The sequence below is a fragment of the Ictalurus punctatus genome, chromosome 9, assembly GCF_001660625.3.
Source record: "Ictalurus punctatus breed USDA103 chromosome 9, Coco_2.0, whole genome shotgun sequence".
Taxonomy (NCBI): Eukaryota; Metazoa; Chordata; class Actinopteri; order Siluriformes; family Ictaluridae; genus Ictalurus; species Ictalurus punctatus.
In genome coordinates this window covers 27537501-27552925 of record NC_030424.2, presented here as the reverse complement: position 1 = coordinate 27552925, position 15425 = coordinate 27537501, and positions in this window count along the sequence as shown.

Below are 15425 nucleotides of genomic sequence, written 5' to 3'. Positions count from 1 at the left end.
AAAAACGTTTTTTACTAACAATTGTAATAGTTTTTAAATATAGTTTTTACTATGAATAAAAACAAATGCTGTTTTGTAAGCAATTGATAGCCCTAGTACATAAATATAGTACATATGTGTGTGTGTGTGTGTGTGTGTGTGTGTGTGTGTGTGTGTGTGTGTGTGTGTGTAGGTGTGTGTGTTTTTCTGTATCACTCAGTGTTCAGCAGGGGGTCAGAGAAAACCTTCACACACACACCATTGATCTTTACCTGTAACAGATATCGTGGATCACCTTCTCTCTCTTTCTCCCTCTGTCTCTGTACAAACACACACACACACACACACACACACACACACACACACACACACACACACACACACACACACACACACACACACACACACACACAACATCGTTCACAATCTCATGATATCTGCCTTCTCGTACTACACGTTTTTAATCACTTGTGATCAGTTGTTTGTTGGACATGGAGGCGTACACGCTGCATGATCGATCACAGACGAGGCTCATGCACCACATGAGCTCCTGCAGATGAGGCTCACACACTACACCTTCTTTCACCTGGACAATGGCTGAATAACAAGTGACGGGTGCGTAGAATAATCCGGAAGAGGTTGAGCTAGAGAAGGAGAAAGACAGGAAACTGTGGCTGTTTTTCAATTTCATTTGTATTTGCTCTTGCAAACATCTTCCACTCAGACTCCAGTTCAAATATAATAGCGCTACCGTGAGCAACTGGGGATATGGATGACCTCAGCGGGTAACAGAACACACAACACACAACACCAACGCACACACAGATATGTTCGCATGAGAAATAGCAGCCGTGCAAGAGAATTCATACTAACTTAATACACTGTCTGTGTATCAACGCTCTCCTGTCGAAATCCAATTTGCCTCAAAGTTAGTTTGTAATGAACTCTTCGTTCCAGTGACTTTTCTTTTCCGGGAGCCGGAGAGGCCAACCCTCGATCTGTTTAAGCCAGGAAGCGTACAAGGAGGGGGAAAAGTGCTTGGTAATTCAGCAGACGTTCTTGAAGCAGGGTTGAAACTGGGACAAGCTTTAGTTGGTTAGAAAGTTTCGGAAACCTTCAAAACGATTGTCCTTGAAGTTATTGTGGAAATAAAGAGTTACAATTAGAAATTCAATGTTAGAATGAAAAGAAAACGGTTCTTCTACGTAAAGAATAAAACATTTGGGGGTGTTCTGTTATAAGAAACCAATCAATAAAGGTGTGGTGTCATGCTGAAGTTGACTGTTTTTCTATAACAGCACCTGCTGAAATATATTATTCCTCTTATACCACAGAACACTATTTTTGCTTTATTTAATTATGAACAACATGTACTTTTTATGCATTTATAGTTACAATTAATATTGTGGAAGGCCCAGTAAACAAGTTTGTTCAGTGCTACAGTGGGGGAAATAAGTACTGAACGTGTCAAATTATTTTTCAGTAAATATTATTTCCAATGATGCGATTCACATGAAATTTTCACCAGACATCAGTATTAACTCAAGAAAACCGGAAATATAAAGAACTCTCAACATTAAAGTTCATAAATAAAGTTATGTGTAATAAAGTGGAATGACACGGGAAAAAAGCATTGAACACGCTAAGAAAAAGCAGTTCTCCATGACAAGGTAAGGCAAGGAACCAGCTGAAATCCGTAAGTAATTACACCCCCTATTTGTGCACGGTGTCACACAAGAAACATCTGAGGATGGGTAAAAGCAAAGAGCTCTCCCAAGACCTTCGCAACCTAATTGTTGCGAAACATATTGATGGAATCGGATACATTAATTTCTTCATACAGGAAGCGTCTTGAAGCTGTCATCACAAACAAAGGCTTCTCCACTAAGTATTAAATATATTTCAGTTAGCGTGTTCAATACTTTTTTTCCCGTGTCATTCCTCTTTATTACACACAACTTCATTTATGGATTTAATGTTTGGATTTCTTTATATCTGCGGATTTCTTTATATGTGTGTAATTCTTGAGTTAATACCAAAGTCTGGTGAAAACTTCATGTGAATCGCATCATTGGAAATATATTTACTGAAAGAAAATGTTGACGCATTCGATACTTATTTCCCCCCACTGTATAAACAGTGCTCTGTCTTTCTCTCTCTCTGGAAGTTAATAAGAAATATCATGTTTTGAATCTGTTTATTATTAGGCTTAGATTATGTGGAGAGTGCAGTACTGTCTGAGCTGCTCTAATAGAAAATTAATCAACACTTTTGGACCAATCAGAATCCAGAATTTAACAGCACTGTGATATGTGGTATAAGTTATATAACACTTGCTAGCTACAATAACATGACCACTAAGTCTATAAAACATCCAACAGAGGGTCGTGTATAAGGTAACATTTAGCACAAAATTGTGTTCAAATGGATTCATGAGAGGTTTCTAGCATTTGGGACATACTAATGACCTGGAGTTGTCAGGCAGCAAAGCTACTGCTTAAGGAAAAATGTGTGTATGTGTGTTGTATAAGTGTGGGCGTGTGAAAAGGCTGGAAATGGTTAATGAGATCACGAGCTGAATAGGGTGAAACTAAGTCATGTTTATTAGTCATTGAATATCTGTTCTGTTTAAAGAAACGGTGATCATTACAGGATGCGTTGCTATGTAACGTAATAATCCATAAAATATTCCTGAGTGTTGAAGTATTCCTGAATCTAACATGCAGCTTAAACCATAACATCTAAAGGTCTGAGCCTACGCATAAAGGTGCATACTAACTGAGTAATTATTTTAAAGTAACAGGGAGTTAGTCATGTGCATGCAGCAGCAGCCCCTGCACAGGAAGTAGAGAGAGAGTTGCGTAAGACAGAAACAGGCCCGGGGCAGTACTGACACATTGTGTTCTATGTAGACATTCCTAAAATTGGGTGTATCTATGTGTCTGTGTGCTTTCTGCCACATATACAGTCACAATGGCGCTTTTTGTTGTTGCCTGAGGACCCCCTCCTCTCATAGTGCAAGAGTGCAGGAAGAGAGTTGTTAAAAATATACCTTTGGCAGCTACCCGCAATTCGCAGGGCTTCAAACCTTGTAGAATCAAGGTCACTGTGGTGCGCACTCATTTCTGATGTTAAGGACATTATCCACTCCGTAATCCCTCTTTCACTTTCAGAATCTTTGCAATATATCTTAGAATATATAGGTTTAATATATAGAGTAGATGGGGAGCATGGTGGCTCAGTGGTTAGCATGTGAGCATGGTTAGCATTACCTCGCACTTCCAAAGACATGCGTTGTAGGCTGATTTGTCCATAGTGTGTGAATGGGTGTGAGATGGGTTGGAACCCTGCCCGGGGTGACCCCCGCCTTGTGCCCTGAGTCCCCTGAGATAGACTCCAGGCTCCTCGTGACCCTGTGTAGGATAAGCGGTACAAAAATGGATACATGGATATAGAATAGATTTAATTAAAATATAAAACAAGATCTTGGTGGTTGCGTAGTGTGTTTAAAACTAGCACTTTACTCTGCCATTAACTGTTCGCTCTGCTGCTCCTCCCCTGAGCATAGGGCAGTACGAGTTCTACCTCGGTGGGCCTCTGATAGCACTTGAAGTTCCCATTGTGACCACTAGGTGAAATGAGAGCTATTATGGAGCTCAATGGGGTAGCAAGGACTCATCTGTCAAATAGTGACATTTTTTTTTTAATTTTATGAAGATTAACATTAAATGTAGTTGTAAATGGATAAAAAGTATGATATTCTTTTCATTAATATTTCCTGTTTTTATTCTGTTTTTAATTTAATTTTATTTGACATTTTTACTGAAACAAATACCTGTTTTTCTGTAAATAAGCACAATTTTTTTATGCATATGTCTCTATGTGCCTTTTTTATCATCTGTTATTCTCACCTCTGCTTCTACTTTGTGTTTCTTTGCCACAATTGTAAATAAAAATTAGTTCTTAGTGATCTGCCTGGTTAAATGAAACGTTAAATAAAACAGGGTACACTCTCTCTCTCTCTCTCTCTCTCTCACACACACACACACACCATCTCTGTTCTGTTTGAGAAGCTGCAAATGTGTGGCTTCTGAACCACAGACCTGTGAGAGCGGCACTTCATGGTCTAACAGATCGATGGTTTCTGTCTGGAGTCCAGCACTGAATCTGTCTCTCCGTCTGCAGTGCTGGTGCGCCAGTAATGCAATAAAACATTTTTTGTCCACAAAAAGTTATTTATAGGAAAAATATCAACAGCAATAATATGCTTTATTATTTTTAATAATTATTTTTTGTGGCATTCCGAGCTGATTTTATTTACAATAGCTATGATGACTAAAACTCACCATGAGCTTAGTTATTCATGTAGCTTTTACAGCGTGATGTAGAATACACCAAATTTGTAAGAAACATTTTTATAACTGTATATAGTTACACATAAAACAGGAGTATATTAGTCCAGTCTTACTGACTTCCTCTACAACATCCTGTTTAAGATGTATAGCCGATCCCAAGCGCTTTGTTTATCCTTCAGCTGTCTTCAGCTGATCCAGAGCATTTTGTTTAGCTGATCCTGGCCGCTTTGTTTAGCCGACCCTGAGCGCTTTTTTTTGTAGATCCTGAGCACTTTGTTTAGCCAACCCTGAGCACTTTGTTTTGTAGATCCTGAGCACTTTGTTTAGCCGACTCTGAGCGCTTTGTTTTGTAGATCCTGAGCACTTTGTTTAGCCGACTCTGAGCGCTTTGTTTTGTAGATCCTGAGCACTTTGTTTAGCCGACCCTGAGCACTTTGTTTTGTAGATCCTGGCCGCTTTGTTTAGCCGACCCTGAGCACTTTGTTTTGTAGATCCTGAGCACTTTGTTTAGCCGACCCTGAGCGCTTTGTTTTGTAGATCCTGAGCACTTTGTTTAGCCGACCCTGAGCACTTTGTTTTGTAGATCCTGAGCACTTTGTTTAGCCGACCCTGAGCACTTTGTTTTGTAGATCCTGAGCACTTTGTTTAACCAATCCTGAACACATTCTGCAGCCAATCCTGAGCACTTTGTTTAGCCGATCCAAAGCATTTTCTTTTGCAGACCCTGAGCACTTCGCCTAGCCTACCCTGAGCATTTTGCTTTGTGGATCCCGTACACATTCTTTAGCCAATCCCGTCCATTTCTTTTAGTCAATCCCGTACATTTGTTTAGTCAGTCCCGAGCACTTTGTTTAGCCAATTGTCGAGCACTTTGTTTTGCAGATCCTGGGCACTTTGTTTAGCCAGTCCTAGGCCTATCTTTAGTCCTGAGTTGCAGCTCTGTTACAGTGTTCCAGATAATATTATTACAATTTTAAATGTATGAATATTTGATACATGATTTGCTGTATTTCACAGCTTTCTTAGGGAACTAATGGCTCAACGGTTAAGGCTCTGGATTGCTAATCTGAAGTCTGTGGGTTCAAGCCCCAGCACCACCAAGCTGCCATGGTTGGGGCATTGAGCAAGGCCCTTAATCCTCTCTGCTCCAGGGCTGCTGTATCATGTCTGACCTCAACTTCCTAACAAGCTGGGATATGTAAAGAAAAGAATTTCTCTGTGCTTTAATGTGTAGTAGGTGAAAAATGAAGGCTGTTTCTCAGAATTCTATTAAATCCATTAATCATATACACTTAAAAAAAAAATATTCATGGATTGTCATATTTAAATTAAGAGCAGAATTTCGACTGAAGTAAAACATGTACTGTAGCTTTTACAAATGGATATAATGTCCACGTTACTACAATAAATTAAGTTTTTAAATGTATGTATTCGTATTTAATGACCTCAACATAAACCTGTTTACGTCTGTGGAACTTGAGATATTTTACTAAAGAGGAAATTGTTTCCTTAATTTAAACACATTGAGTTATTTTCTTCCATGAGACTGGTTCACCATAAATACTTCTTTTAAAACTTTTATTATTTCATAAAGCCCCTTCATATTTTAAACTCAATATAATAAGTGCTGTGTTAAAAAAATGAAAGAAAAAAAAAACCCAGACTATCCCACAGCAGTGTTTTCTCAAATTCTCAAACCTCATTGCTCAGAAAGTGTTTATTAATTTCCTATAACAGCACTGAAGGAGTCTCCTGTGTCAGTGTTTTATAAAGGTCAGTGTGGTTTTATGATTTCTTGGTAACATGTCAAGCCGCATTTTCTGTCTTCTTAACGTCAAGAGAAAGTGAGTGAACAAATGTGCGGTGATAAAAATGTAGAACTTGTTTTGTGCGCGTTCTACAGCATTTAACATAACCATAACCAGATAAAAAGTATGAAGGGTCGTTCTTTAATTAATATAAATGTCACCGTTGGCACATTGCTCTGGTATGAGAGGAATGAAAAATTGGTGCATAATTAGCTCGGTTTGACGTCTTGAGACCTGAAACATTTCGGCTTTGCTCCTCTACATGCACACGCTAACCGAGTGAAGACAATACAGTAAACGCTCTAAGGACTTTCGGTACTCTTGCTGTACATCTGTGCTGCAGCATGGTGCTCTGTTTCGAATTCTGTTCACATTCACACACGACGTCTAGCTGAGCTGAATTCTCAATCCACTCCTGGTGGAAGGTTGCTCAAGTAAATCTGCAGAGAGTGAACAAACACATTGTTCAATGTACACAGTGCAAGTGTTACTCTGCAGCACAGAACCAGGTGCTAACCCAATCTTTGGATGTTGTCTGTGTAATACAGAGTCGTTGCCGTCTATCTCGCGACTTCATTTTCACGCTGAATGTGTTTAAACGGTGACTACGTGCTATATTACTGGAATTGAAAACTCATTTCATCATGCTAAGTAAGGCGTATCAGACACGTTTTTTTTTTATTATCCATTTAGAACATCCATGAGACGAGTTAACTGCTATCACTTGTTACAACAGCGGTAAACAAGCTTCTTTTTTCTTTTCTCTAAACACTCGAAGTTAATTAGACAGAAGTGCAGCTTGTCGTGTTATACAGAACATGGAAAGTCGTTTGTTTTGAAGTTTCTCCTGTGCCGGAAAATTTGAAACTGGAGATACTCCTTCCAAAATTGTCAAATAAACATTTCCTCACGATAAAAATCACCAAGTCAATGATGAAATGGATAACACATTTATTTATCTGTTTATTATGATGTCACCTCTGTCTTGCTCGTTAGGGATGAATACATTTAAAATGTAAGATTGGAATTGATTTCGGTCCATTTTTAAAAGCACGATGGGAATAAAACTGAATTGAATAGAATGTACTGTAGAGTGACTCGTCCTATAGAGATGCTAACATACAGTATAAGAACGAGTGCGTTCATTTAGTTGCTGTTACAGAAAATGAATCGACTGATCAGTGTTGAGAACTCAACAGCGCTGTGGCATAATAAACGTTATTTGACTCAACATGCGCTGTGGTCCAATACAGACAAGATATATAGCTGAGTGATGTTCTCAGAGGTGGTCATGTGACTGTGATGTAGTGAGGTGCAGTGGCTGCTATGAACTGTAAGTCAGCATTCCTTCTCTGATGCATGAAAAAAAAATAAGACGTGAAATGGTGTTTTCCTGAATCGTACCCGGAATATCTCCCACAAACGTCACATCTGACCACACACAAGAGAAGAAAAAAAAATCCCTGTTCCTTATATATTTTTTTTATTCCTGTCTCAAAGCACATCTCTATGTTGACCAATGAACTTAAGTTCTTATTACAGAGCTTGTGTAGTGTCAAATGTTTTTGTAGCTATCTTGCAAATAGTTTATCTTGAGCCTCAGCCGAAGGCTTCGTGACTTTTAATTGTCAATGTCGTTCCTGCAATACTATACATTTAAATACATTTTCCACCAGTTTGTTTTTTGGCTATGGTTTATGTAATGTTTTATTATTATCTTTCTCTTTGGTAGGTACGTGAAAACCTATGTGTGTTCCTCCCACCTGCGACGCAGTAAAAGAGCACTTGTGCTTGGAACACTCCTACACTTTCCACTGCAACATTGCAAGGTCATAGCCTGTGTGCTAACACGGACAGATCAATAATCCTGCCTTGTTTTCGACATCGCTGTTGGACATGGAGAAGGAACAGAGCTTTCAGACCAGGGGTTTTGCAAACACACACACACACACACACACACACACACACACACACACACACACACACACACTTCAATACATGAGCTACACTGATAAAGCTATTTCTCGACGTGAAAGCCGTTATTTAACTCTTGGCAAAGGCTCTATAGGTGAAAACAGCAACAGCATTTTACTTCCTTTTAAATCTCTGGTGTCATGGCACTGCATCACATCACACGCATTCTTATGCTGTTTTAGACTGTGCGGTATCTATGTTTAATGCAGGTACATAATTCTCTCAGTGCATTTCTTATCTTGTGTTTGCGTTGAATAGACAGAAGACTGTGTGGAAACTTGCCGTGGGACACCCCGCAGGACTCGACGCCCACGTGTGAATCTATAAGTCAGTAAAAAAGAAAACCTGCAGGGTGAGCTATACACAAAGTGAACAGGTATCTGCAGGTATCTAACAATTTGACCACCAAAACCTTCAAGGAAATGCATATTAACAGTCAGAGCCTTTGAAGTCAGCGTGCTTTTATTAAGGATAATCCAGGAATCATGACCATTGTTCATAGCGGTGCTTAGAATATAGGCAGACAGCATTAAACTAGGATAAACCCTAAATCAGAATCAGGGATACAGGTGGGAGAGAAAAACAGGAATTGGAAACAAAGAACAGCTGAACATGGGAAAACGTGGTGTATTGGAAAGGTGTATAGGTGTATGATAAGATGTCACAATGAAAATGCAGGGTATACAGAGACAAACTAATTAAGGCTTAACACGAAACAGGTGGGCACAATCAGGTAACACGACACTGACTACGTTTACATGGACAGCAGTAATCTAATTATCGACCTTACTCTGAGTAAGATAATAATGTGATTAAGGTGTTTACATGGGTCGCTTTTAGAATACTCCTTTCATGTTCCCGTTTTACGTGTTATAGAACATTATTAGATTAACAGCCCGCGTCCTTACGTTACCACGCCACGCCGTCCAACGTCCCTCCAGAATTTCACGTATCAACATACAGTTCGTCTTTCTTATGGTATCGTATACAGTTTTGGGTGTTTTTATAAAAAAAAATTTTTACGAAAGCTTCAAGTGCAGTTAATTATTTGTACGCGTTAATAGACAACTGCTTGAAGCTATGGGCTGCATCCCAAACCGCGTACTTACCGTCTATATAGTAGCCGAGATACATGTGTTTTTCCCCACTACAGGCCTATAGTAGGCAAGTATGCGGTTTGGGACGCAGCCGTACTCTCTTGTTTGCCGTAAAATGAAGTGAGCACTGCCGTGTGTGATCGTGTCCTGTCGCAAAATGCGGTGAAAACTCTCACAAGACGTTAATAATGTGATTAAGGTGTTTACATATCTTTAATACACGTCGATAATGCAACTAAAACAGGAATACTCAACACGTCTTAATTCGATTAGTGTTTACTTCGAGTATGACCTTAATCAGATTAAGGTAATTAAAAATGGCTGTTTACATGCTAGTTTCTTAATCACAGTATTGTCTTAATCGGATTAATAGTGGATTATTGTTGTCCATGTAAACGCACTGAATGACCGGACAGAAAGAAAAGCACAATACATGCTTGAAAATGGTCTTTGTGACACAAGCCTTTACAAAGAAAAAATATGCTAATTTTTTTTTCATATTTTTTTAAATGGCACTGCGGGCATCAAGGGGTAAAATTCCTCACACACAGACAACCTCATAAGTGTTTCTCTCATGTTCCTTGATTTCCCAGTTGATCTTTTCTTAATCGTTTACTGATTATTGTCTCTGATTAGTTTTGCCCATTTATCAGAATTACGGCTTCCTGTTTTTTGTCATGTCACGGCAAACCAGCAACTCCATTTCCCAGAACGCACCACGAACTACAAACATGGCCGACAATTATCTCCCAATGGAACACGCAGACATGTCACCTTCTCCTGATGACTAATCACACACACCTGTTCTCTATCACAACACACTACTTAAGAGACTCTCACACACACAACCATTGGACAATATTACGGTCACTTGACTTGGCTCTGGTGGTTACCAAGCTTGTACCTCGTGTTGTTGTGCTGGGTTTTCATTCATTCATTCATTCATTCATTCATTCATTTATTTATTCATTCATTCATTCACTCACTCACTCACTCACTCACTCACTTATTAATTATTCATTCCCTTGACTTTGATTCTCTACCTTGCTTAGTTTGGATCGTTTGACCCTTTCCTGTCTATGATTATAGATGGTTCTGCCTAACCCTGTGGATTTGTCTTCTCATTAAATTGCCTTACTTGCACTTTCTCCCATCTCAGCCTCCATTATGTGACTTTTTCGCTCTGCCCTATCGGTTTATCTGCCCCATGTTATTCAACAAACCTACTTGATGTGTGATAATCTTCTTATTGAACTCATTCTTTTTTCTAATTGCTCATAATCTGATTAATCAACAGTGTGACCAGCAGTGAAGCCAATTAAGCACCACTTGAAATGGAGAGTCTGGGAATGACTGAGACACACAGGCAGATGGCTGGAGAGAGTAACTCAAACAGGGAGAGAGTGAGAGAGAGGTGATTATATGTGGTGTCTTGCATAAGTATTCACTCCCATCCCTGTTGAGCTTTGCCATATTTTGTGTTACATCCTGAAACTGAAATGGACTTAATTGAGATTATATGTCATGAATGTAATATGCAGAAAATTAAGATTACTAACTGTTCTGTGAACATAGCAGTTCAACTCTGAGATCTTTAATATATTTTTTGGAAGAACAGTATTGATTGTTTAGAGGGTTACTTTCCTTTTTGGAGACTCAGCCCAAACAGACAAGGGCAAGAGGTCGTAAAAGTGCTGTGGCATGCATTTTTATGACCATGAGAACATTTAGTCCCCTGTGAAACTATTGGAACGGCAAGGCCAATTCAGGTTTTTTCTGCTGTAGACCAGAGACATTTGGGTTTGAGATCAAAAGGTGAATAGGAGAAGAGAGTTTAGAATTACAGCTTTTATTTTCTGGTGTTTAAATGTAGATATGTCAAATGACATAGAAGATAGCACACCTTGGGCGGCTGTGGCTCAGGTGGTACATCAGGTTGTACACTAATCGCAGGGTTGAAGGTTTGATCCCTGGCTGCTCCACATGCCAAAGTGTCCTTGCATGTGTGTGTGAATGGGTGAAAGAGAAACAATGTAAAGTGCTTTGTTGGACTGCTAAGATGACTTGTATCATACCACCCAATGTGTAGGTGAGTAAAAATATAGGAACACGTGACTGGCAGGTGTTTCTTGTTGCCCAGGTGTGTCCTGTTAGATTGATTGAAACAGTAACTAGATCTCAACATCTACTCTTGGTTTTAGCCTTCAGTTTCACCTGCATTTCAGAGTGCATTTGTTGTTAAAAAGGATAAACCAACATGAAGATCAGAGAGCTCTCTATGGGTGAAAAGCAAGCCATTTTGAAGCCGATAAAAGAGGGAAAATCAATCAGAGCCATTGCAGAAACATTGGGCATTACCAATACAACAATTTGGAATGTCTTGAAAAACAAAGAAACTACTGGTGTACTGAGCAACAGACACTGAATGGGTCATCCAAGTAAAACAACAGCTGATGATAGAAGCATTGTGAGAGCTGTGAAGAAAAACCTCAAAACAACAGTCAGTGCCATCAACAACAACGTCCACAGGGCAGGGGTGAAGGTATCACAATCCACAGTTTGAAGAAGACTTCAAGAGCAGAATTATAGAGGCCATATCATAAGATGCAAATGACTCATCAAGACCAGAAATACAGAGATGCACCACAAAAGTTCTGGAACCAAGATTATCCTCTACCTAGTGATGGAATGGCTGAAATGTGGAGAAAGAATGGATCTGTGCATGACCTAAAACATACAAGCTCATCTGTGAAACATGATGGAGGTAGTGTCATGGCTTGGGCTTGCATGGCTGCTTCTGGAACATTCTCACAAATTTTTATTGATGATGGAACTCATGATGGTAGCAGCAGAACGAATTCATAAGTTTACAGGAACATTTTGTCTACTGATTTATAGAGAAATGCGTCCAAATTATTCGGGAGGAACTTTATCATGCAGCAAGACCAAAACACACTGCCGCCTCAACAAACTCAGCATTTCACCTCAAGAGCAGACTGAAGGGAGAGACCCCCATGAAACAAACAACAACAGAAAGAGGATGTGGTCAAAGCCTGGAAAAGCATCACAAAAGAAGAAACCGACAATTTGGTGATGTCAGTGAGTAACAGGTTTAATGCAGTTATTGCAAGCAAGGGATATGTGACCAAATATAAAGTGTTATTTACATCAAGAGTATCTGTTCCTATACTTTTGTTCCCACCTTTTACAGCAAAAACAAATACATTTCCCTTCCCATTACCATAGTTTCGGAGGGGACTGTAGTGTATATACCAAGAATTAGTGGATGAGATAAGATGGGAATCTGTAATGGGAAGAAGATGATAATGAGGAAGATAGAAGGTGGCAATTATGTAAAATATGATAATCTGTCTATTCTGTCATCCAATAGGATGTTGATTTATTTATCCATTACTAAGTGAATCAGAATAATAAAAAATGAATAATTCAATTTAATGTAACCTTATATACTTCAGTTTTCTGTCTCAACAGCCATAGCACTCTGAGGTAACATACAGCTGGTAAGGTAAGAGCAGCTACGCCGCCTCGTGAGGAATTGCTGATTGAGTAAAATAATTAGTTGAGCACATTGTTGGTATTGATTTCTCATTTTATAGGTGAATTTCCACCAAACTACACATTCTGTAAATCCCAGTTTCAGACGTACACGACACAATGTGGAAAATTTCAAGGGTTGTGAATACTTATGCAAAACACTGTATTAAAGGAGGCAGATTCAGTTAGAAAAACACAGCTCTAGGCCTGGGGCGAATTACCTTTCGGGGCACTGCAGGGTTTACTCTGTATGTAATTAACAAAAGCAAATTGTGCTTGTTCAGTCTACAGAACACTAATTTGCTGTAATTACTACATAACTATGCTCCCAAGAGATAAGTGGTTTATTTAAGCCTTGTTTTGAATGGTACACTGCTTCCTTCTACTTTCACCACTGCTGCTTAATTAGCTGTACTGAATCATTATTTTATTAGAAATAAACTCAGCAATCTGAAGTGAGTGATTTTCTTGTATGAAAATCTACAACGGCTAAGTCTGTCTGGCATGCTCACGTCACATAGAGATGTGATTGTTATTGCTGGCTCAGGTTTTTTACCATCACAATTCTGACCTGTTATAGTAACCTTTATTTAGCAATGGTACAAATGACAATTCCACTCCAAAGGTATATTCTCGGGAGGGAGAGCAGTACCAGTAGTGATGAAGTAGGACTGACTTAGTGTAAGGAAGCAGAGAACATGCAGAGACATTCTACATTATATGTACTAGATACAAGGATAAGAAGAGATAGAGATGGACACCATAGATGACTGTGCTGAGGGAAAACAAACTGGGTCAGAGCCAAAGGGAAAATAAGAACAAATAAAAATAGGCTAGTCTTAGTCTAAAGGGGAAAGAAAGAAAATAACTAGACCAGACTGTCCTGTCTAATAAACAATAAACACCCGTCTGCTAACCTAGCATGTCTGAACAAATATTCAAACAAATCTGAATCCAGCACAAGAAGAAACAAACTCAAACAACTACTAGAGCTTAACACAAAAGTGGAAACGACAAAGTCTCTCTCTCTCTCTCTCTCTCTCTCTCTCTCTCTCTCTCTCTCTCTCTCTCTCTCTCTCTCTCTCTTGCCCTTCCTTTCTCTCTACTACTTGTTTAGAATATCACAGAAGAGAACCAGATTCTGCAGATTGCAGTGAAAGTATATAAATGGGAGACTACCAGCAACCACGGTGGCATTTGCACTACCTACACCCATTTTGTTATATTCCAGCCTTATGCTAGTTTTGTACTTTTTGCTGATGTAAGTTCTATGCTAGCCTTTGGACATCGCATAATGCAGATTTATACTAGTTCCTTTGATTTGTAGGTATATACTAACTTTGACTGAACATAAGCTTATAATCTTAAGACTACATATAGATACAGATATAGCCAAAAACAGAAATGTACACAGGTACAAATGTGCAAAAATCTGTTTCTGCCTGGACACTGTGCCTTATCTTTAGGGAGCACAACTTTTCCTCTTGTATTTGGTTACATATGGAAAAAGGAAGGATGCTAATTCTCTCACAGCAAGCTTCTTTTTCTATATTTTTCAATACATTTGCACAAAATGACAAATCTGGGATCAGGTCTCTTTGATTTATGTTATGGTCCTTGCTTCTTACTAGCACGATGAGCCTGATGTTCGATTGTTTTTGAAGATGTGTAGTAACTCACAGCTGTCACAGGCAGAACACAGGCACAGGAGAGGCAGGATGAGTGCAAACCGGGGTGCTTCTATTATTCTTGAACAGTGCAGGAGTGGTGGAATGGTGCAGAGTGATAATGACTGGCTTTCTGGGTCGTGGACTGCACTGATGCACTAAGGAGATGAGCTGCTGTCAGCCAGGTGTAGGGGCACAGGCAGTCAGCGGTGAGTAATTAGTAGACCTCAGCTGATGTGATACACAAGGTGCTGTGCCTCTGCCAGCCCCAGATGACACTTTCTTAGGTTGGCCATTAGCCTGGCCTTATGGAACTCCTCCAGGACCTCCCTGAGGTGGTGTACGTGGTCCAACCATGTGGTGGAGTGGATTAAGATGTCATCCAGGTAGGCATGAACTGTCAATGTCAAGCTGCTGCTTTGAGGCAATGTCTATTGTAAAAAGCGCTATACAATAAAATTGAATTGAATTGAAAATTAAATCATTCGGGACGTAGGACGGCATCCATGAGACGCTGGAAAGTTGGAAAAGGCTAGCCCAAAGGGAAGAACCGAGTATTGTGGCCACTGGAAGTGCTAAATGCTGTTTTGGGCTTGGCGTCTGGGCCTAAGACTACCTGCCAGTACCCTTTAATATGGTCCAGGTTGGAAATGAAGCGGGCGATCCACCCGGGGGAGGGCGTAACTGTCGAAGTCCGAGACCTGGCTCAGCTTCTGGAAGTCATTACACAGCCTGAGACTCCATCAGGTTTCAGGACCACCAGGATAGGGCTGGACCGGGGGTTGGCAGATTCTTCAATGATGCCATCCTGCAGTGTCTTACTAACCTGGGATGTTTCACATATGGTGAACAGGAGGTAGGGCAGGAGGAGGTCCCAGTTCATTCCCTCCTTATCTACCACCCATTGCAGCATACTCTTGAGTGTCAGGTTGAACCTCTCGACCAGGCCACTGGCTTGCAGGTGTTAGGAAAACGTCTTATCAATTACTT